The sequence below is a fragment of the Erigeron canadensis genome, chromosome 8 (genome assembly GCF_010389155.1).
Source record: "Erigeron canadensis isolate Cc75 chromosome 8, C_canadensis_v1, whole genome shotgun sequence".
NCBI classification, from domain to species: domain Eukaryota; kingdom Viridiplantae; phylum Streptophyta; class Magnoliopsida; order Asterales; family Asteraceae; genus Erigeron; species Erigeron canadensis.
In genome coordinates, this window is record NC_057768.1 from 21,667,971 (window position 1) to 21,675,700 (window position 7,730).

Below are 7,730 nucleotides of genomic sequence, written 5' to 3' on the forward strand. Positions count from 1 at the left end.
CCTAATTTATTTACTCTTGAAAATAGGATGATTGGATAGGAAGTGACATGATTGTTATTGATATCTCTTTTTTTTTTTAATCTAATTTTCTTAACATTTCTTTTAATTCTGGAACATAATATAGAGTTTTAAAAATTATATAATTAACTATATAAATGGTTTAATTTGAAATGGATTTTTATACCGATCAACATTTACTTTGAAAACAGTATATTTAGAAAAAAGTTTTAGACATATGTAGGTTGGGTGTTCGTGTAAATTTGTTTAGAAATCAAACAATTTTTTTTAACACTCCGAACGTTGCCATAAAGATCCGGTTTTTAGGACAATATTGCAACCACATGATCCTTTATCCGAATGCTTAACAATTGGTCATAAATGACTAGCTATATTTATTTTGGGTAAGAAAATCAAAAATCGAATTCAGAAATTTGTTATATCACACTCTAAAGTAAAGAATTGCAACTTATCATTACATATACTGTTAATATACAATATAAAATTTGGGAGTGTGTAGACTGAATATATATTTGAGGCCTAAAATCTACAAATTACATGATGAGAAATTCAATGTCTTTTTTATTGGAAATGCCAAATCCACCGTCAGGAATTAACGATGCTAGCGTCACATCTATCCTCACTTACTCTTGTTGTCGCTCTCTGAAAATCCTATGTGCAAATTCAATCTTACTCTCAATCTCGGTCACTGTTGGACTCATCATCTATTTTGCCATCCCTAAACCAACAGAGGTCTCGAAACAAGCTTGGCGATTGCTTGCAATCTTTGTAACAACTATTATTATTGGTCTCATGCTTGCAACCTTTACCCGTTGGTGCATGGTTGATTGTTTGTTTAACAATTTCATTGTTAACAAAAACACAAACGTTTGGAAATGCGTATGAAGCTTTTACCAATGAAGCCATATGGTTTATCGTCATATCGTTCTTCTTAAGTAGAGGTTTCGTTAAAACAGGTCTCGGTGATCACATGGCCATGTACTTTGTTCTATGGTTAGGCAAAAATATATTGGTTTTAGCGTATGGGTTGACATACTGTCACTAGTGATGCCAATCGCCACCGCTAGAGCTGGTGGAATATTCTTGCCAATTATCCTTTCACTAATTAGGCCCGATAGTGTTATGTTGATGATGCCCATCTAGATCCCAAACTTAAAAACATGCTAAAGTTTTACATAGCCAGAGCTGCAAATAACAACACGCCATTATTTAATCATATAAACCTAGTGTCATATGGCCAAATATTTATGGATAAAATACCTCCATAATACACTTGAGCCTGAGTGTGCCAAAAAGATTTTTGTTAATTGTATGCCAAAAGCAAGGTAGAAAGACTTCCAGGAACCTAGCTTCGACTATAATTAATGTCACAATGACGAGCTTGGTTGCCATCATGATCCGACCACTCATTTCTTTTGACAGGACCCATTTGATCCAATTTCTTTTTAGCCATGATAGGAGCATCCGGCTTGTGCGTTATCTTGACGAACCGGTTCACCCACTAAAATGAGTTCAATTAAAGTTATTCAAAATCAAGATAGTACTCGTACTTTTTTACACTTTTTAGACAAAATCAACTAATTACCTTCCCCAATTCACATAAATAAAAAAACGTCACATGCACACATATAATTTTTAATCTACCCATGTGAAAACATATCTTAATTATGAGAATTTACATTTTCTCAATTATTTTAAAACGCAAGTAACTTTGTGGTGTATTTAAAATTTGGTCGGTTTTTGAAATTTACCTTCCCAAATCCCAGTGTGTTTTCTTATGCCTTGAGACCTTTTAAATTATGAAGTTTAAAAATTTATTATATACTCGGTATTCTTTATGTTTTTGTGGTTAGTTATATCAAAATCAATTTGTTTTTCTTATGGCGGATTTAGAAAGAAAAGACATCCAACAATTTAATATCAATAATATGGACGTTTCATATTAAAGAAAAATTCTCAGTTATAACTCTCTCTTTTGTTTAATTACTCCACACATACGGAGATAGTGTTATTGTGTGTGAGTTAAACGAACAAATTATACAATTATTGCTTACATTTAATTTGATTTAATTAAGTTTTTAGAACTAAAAGTATAATAATACTATAAAAAATACCTGTAAGAAATGCACCAATTTTGCAGCTGGTTATGTAAAACTTGAGGATGTGTTATGGGTATCATTAACATAACAATATGGGGCCTAATTAGCGAAAGGTTAATTAACAAGAATACGTTTGCCTAACCATCTTACAAAATACATCGTCATGTCATCACTGAGACCTGTTTTCACGAACCCTTTACTAAAGAAGAATGATATCATGATCAACCATATCGCTTCGTTTGTAAAAGCTACAAAATGCATTTTCAAACATTTGTGTTCTTTTTACGAGTGAGATTGTTTAACAGACAATGGACCATGCACAAGCAAGTAAAGGCTGTAGCATGAGTCCAAAAATGGTGGCGAAGAAGACTGCAAGCTAGCAATCGCTAAGCTTTTTTCGAGACCTCTGTCGGTTTAGGGATGACAAAAGAGACTATGAGTCCAACAGTGACCGAGATTGCGTTTGAGATTGACTTTGCAATTAGGAATTTCATAGTGCAACAACAAGAGTGAGCGGGGATATTATATGTGACGCTAGCATTGTTAGTTCAACATGGTGGATTTGGCATTTCTAATAAAAAGACATTGGATTCTTGATATACAACTTATAGGTTTCAAGCTTCATATATACACTCTTTACACCCTCACAAATTGTATATATGTAAATTAATATATACGAAAGAAAACTTACAGGAAGAACGTGCAATTCTATACATTGAAGTGAACCAAGGAGAGGCTATAAATAGCCATCCAAGGACAATATGGGGAACATTAGGAAACCGAAAAAATCCCCACTCTGACGTCTATATTCCATATCGGTGAAACATGACTAATAAATTCTCACATGGCCACATGCATTATTGATGCATATGCTTTAATTTTCCAACGGCTTAAAATGTTAAAGGCGCTTGGTGACCCGACCAGTTTTTTAGTAAAATGACCACACTTTTTGCAGCGAGGGTCGCTGCAAAAAGTCAGTGTACGAAACCGTACACTGTGGACTTAATGGTCCACAGTGTACGTGCGGTTCTATATATGGAAACTCGTAGTGTCCGCTTTTCTCACAATCGCTTTCAAGTTCTAATTGTTCTTTCTATCTGTTCTTTCTAATTGTTCTTTCTATCTGTTCTAATTGTTCTTTCTATATATTTCTCACAATCTTTAGTATATTTGTTCTTTCTATTTCTCACAATCTTTAGATATATATATTATTGTTCTTTCTATTTCTCACAATATATATATATATATATATATTATTGTTTTCATTTATATATATAGATATAGATATACATTAGATTTTCAATATACTATAAATTGTAGATCTTTAGTATTATTATTATAGTTTATCATTATTTCAGATGGATTTTGAAAGTATATGGGGCGAAATGGGTGCGGAAGGTTTTGAGCTTCACTTAGAAGAACCTGATGAAGAATTTGACATACCAGAGGTGGCCCCTCATTTTGACTACGACGCTAGGGTTTTCCACACCGATCAGGTATCCTTGTTAACTTAAAAAAAAAACTAATTTAGGCAAATATCATTATTAGTTTATACTTTAGTAGTATTTAATTTGTGTTTTTTTGTTAAATTTATTGTATATTTAAAATGTTAGATATTGCATATTTAAAATGTTAGATATTTATTAGTATACAAATTAATGATAATTTGTTAAAAAAAAACTAATTTATGCAAATATCATTAAAATATTTATATCTTAGTACTATTTAATTTGTGTTTCGTTGTTAAATTTATTGCAATTTTAAAATGTTAGATATTGCATATTTAAAATGTTAGATATTTATTAGTATACAAATTAATGATAATTTAAAAAAAAAAACTAATTTAGGCAAATATCATTAGAATATTTATATTTTAGTACTATTTAATTTGTGTTTCGTTGTTATATTTATTGCATATTTAAAATGTTAGATATTTATAAGTATACAATTTAATGATAATTTATAAAAAAAAACTAATTTAGGTGTTCGATTCACACGAAGAATTGTTCAACTGGGCCAAAAGTACAAGATTGCAGCTTGGTTATGTGTTAATCAAACGACGAACAAATTCCAACTTAGCTGGTGTAAAAAATAAAGTGACGATAGTCTGTAATCTTTCTGGGAAAATGGATGATAGGATAGGCGAGCTCGTTAAAAAGACACTTAAATGTCAGTGCCCCTTTAGATTAATCGGTCGTTTGACTGATGATGGTTGGAGGATAACCGTTGTAGACGACACACATAATCACTATCCAGCTGAGAATCTGGAGGGTTACGTGTACGCAAGAAGGTTGACTGAAGAGGAGAGATTGTTCTGGAAGAAGAATATCATCGTGGTAGTACGCCCCGTAGGATGTTAAAGCTATTGAAAGAAAAATTTCCAGGAAACTTGACCCGCAGTGATGACATTTACAATTTCCAAAAAGCTATGCGGAAGAAGGTGGCCGAAAAACATGGGAACACTCCAATGCATGTATATTATATCAAATTTACATATCTTTTTATTTATTTACTATGATAGAGTATCTGAAACGACATATGTACGTCATATTGTTCAAACGAAACAGGTTATGTTCAGTTTGCTTAAGGAGCATAATTACTTGTATTATCATACAACAAACAATGTATCTGGTCGGTTGGAGAATCTGTTTTTTATACATCCGACATCATTTAAGTTGTGGCGTGCATTTCCTTATGTTATCCAAATAGACGCCACGTACAAAACTAATATGTACAACATGCCATTGGTCGAGATCGTTGGTGTCACTCCAACAAACAGGACCTTTAGCATATCATATGCGTTTATCATAAGCGAACAAGAGCATAATGAAAGCATGCAAAACTGTTATGCCTGAAGCATACCATTTACTGTGTAGAGTGCACATATGGAGGAACATAGACAAATTTAGCATGCCATCGTTAAAAAGGGGAAGGGAAATGGGGGCCTTTTTATGGATGGTGGAAAAAACTTTACGAGTCCCGCACACTAGAAGAGTACACCAACAATTTATCATATTTAAAAGAGAAGATGGGTCCCCGTTTAGACAGTAAGTGAAGTGCTTTTGAAGTTTTTTTTTTTTCTAATTTTTGGTAAATCACATATACCTACACAAGCTAATCAAATTTTAAATTGACAGAGGTTTACAAGTACCTGCAGAAGGAGTGGCTTTCCCCGTACAAGGAAAAGTTTGTGTCCTTTTGGGTGGCTTTCCCCGCAAGAACTTGCTTGCCTCTGTTCGTGCTGTTTCTCGCCGACTGCTTCACCCGGTCCTTCTCTGGTAATACCCCAACAAAGCTCTCCAGTCCTCCTATGACATACCCTCTGGAGGAACAACCTGTTCCAACTGGGGAACTGCATCCAGGCCCCCCTTTTTGGAAAAGTGGGCTCTCTTGAACTGGCTCTTTCGGAGCCGATACTGATCGGAGCAGTCCCTATCAACACACAACCTGAACCCCCGCCTGATAGGATCCTCGGGGTTAGGAATCTGAATAAAGTGGTCAAATTTGAACCGAGTCTGCAATTTATAAAAGTAAAAGTTAGCGAAATTAAAAATTGATACAAACATCAAAGAAGAAGTTAAAAATGAATAATATTTTACATTCAGAGTCGGGATGATAAAATCCTTTCTTTCAGCAGGCACATGGTCCCAGGAGTCATATGTCTGAGGGATGTGGCGGACCAATGTGCCAATGAGGCTCTTACACATAGAAGAATTTGGGCCGATCGCCTGCCACGTTTTTAAGTTGCTCGTGTCAAAGTCGATCGACAGGCGGCCTTTTTTCGCGAACTCGGCCTCCAGATTTAAATTCTGACAGGGTCCCCTCCCCTTTCCCTTTCGTGGGGCTAGCAAAAATTAAAAAAACAAGTTAGTAAAAAAATATTAAATTAAAATATGAATTATAAAGAACCAAATTCTAAAAAGACAAGTTAGTAAAAAAATATTAAATTAAAATATGAATTATAAAAAAACCAAATTCCTTACCGCCGCTGCCTTTGCAGCCCCATGTAATCTTCCACCATGGTCGACGTGGGTCTTCATTGCCGCTATCACCGCCATGGTAAGTCGCCATCTATACTGCAAAATACAAATTATATTATACGTTTTTTGCAAAATACAAATCATATAACAAAATTATCACAAATTTAATTACTTTTATATATATCTTTTTTACTTGATAATAATTTTTAGAACTCTGTTTATACAATATAAATTTACTTTTATACTTTTAAATTTAACTTTATAGTAATTTTTAATACGTCTTAAGTAGTTTATTTAATCAAAATTTTTAAATAATTTTGTATATTTAGTTCAATACATATATTTTTAACATAATCTTGGCTACTTATTTTAATCAATTTTTTAATAAATTTTAATCTACGTCATTTTTATTTTGTCAATATTCTAACCAAAAAGTAAAACACCTAACACTAATGACTAAAATATTCTAACAAATCAATATATTAACTTTTTAACTTAATTTTTTATACTTTTGAACTTAATTTTTATAATTAATATTTATGTATATTTTTGTTGAACTAAATTTTATTACGTCTTAAGTAGTTTATTTAATCAAAATTTTTACATAATCTTGCCTATTTATTTTAATCAATTTTTTAACAAATTTTAATCTACGTAATTTTGCATTTAAAGATATATATTCTAACAAATCACTAACAAAACAAATTCGTGGCTCCTAACAAATCACTAAATTATCAACAAATCAAAACTAACTATACTAACAAACCTATTAAAATCCTATAAACAACTAATAATCCTAACAAAACTAACAAAACTAATAAATATACAAAAACTATACTAACATACCAATATTCTAACAAAACTAATAAATATACAAAAACTATACTAACATACCAATATTCTAACAAAACTAATTAATTAACAAAACTAACAAAACTAATAATAACATACCAATATACTAACAAACCTATTAAAATCCTATAAACAACTAATAATTCTAACAAATTAACAAAACTGATATATATACAAAAACTATACTAACATACCATGGAGGCCCGCATTTTTTCACTTTTTGCAGCGAGGGTTGCTGCAAAAATTAGTAATGGTCTAGATACTAAAAAATAATGGTTTGGATATTGGGAAAAGCATAAAATACATACCAGAATTTGAAATGGCTTGAAAATTTGGGGGAGGACGACCGGCCGGAATTTGGGGGAGGATAATCCCGACACTGGCGGTACTACGGTGGCGGTGGACGGTGGCGGCGGCTGGCGGTACTGCACGGTGGTGGCTGGCGGTGGACGTTGGTGGCTGGCGGCGGTCTTGCAATAGATGGTGGGGGAAGAGAAGGCTGGCGGTACTGCACGGTGGTGGCTGGCGGCGGTACTGCAATAGATGGGTGGAGGAAGAAAAAGTGTAAGAAAATGTTATATTTTGAAGGGTGGAGGAAGGAAAATGATGGAATAGATGGATGGGTGGATCGGTTTTTAAAAACGGCTCCGGGTTAACTTATTGCAGCGAGGGTTGCTGCAATAAGTGGAGTAACAGTCGGGTCAAACATTTAAAGCGGGTGAGTGGAATGCTGACGTGGCGAGGGTTATTGCAGCGAGGGTCGCTGCAAAATCTGCCTGGT

At 33.4% G+C, this 7,730-nt stretch overlaps 1 long non-coding RNA gene across 1 annotated transcript; it reads right to left on the reverse strand.

Annotated features, from left to right (window-relative positions):
- Positions 1 to 452: 452 nt before the first annotated feature.
- On the reverse strand, positions 453 to 2,812 carry LOC122579585. Its single transcript, XR_006320667.1, has 3 exons — positions 2,133 to 2,812; positions 1,279 to 1,519; positions 453 to 1,203 (listed from the first exon to the last, which is right to left on the reverse strand). It is a non-coding gene; the product is annotated as an uncharacterized LOC122579585 (long non-coding RNA).
- Between the last annotated feature and the right edge of the window lie 4,918 nt (positions 2,813 to 7,730).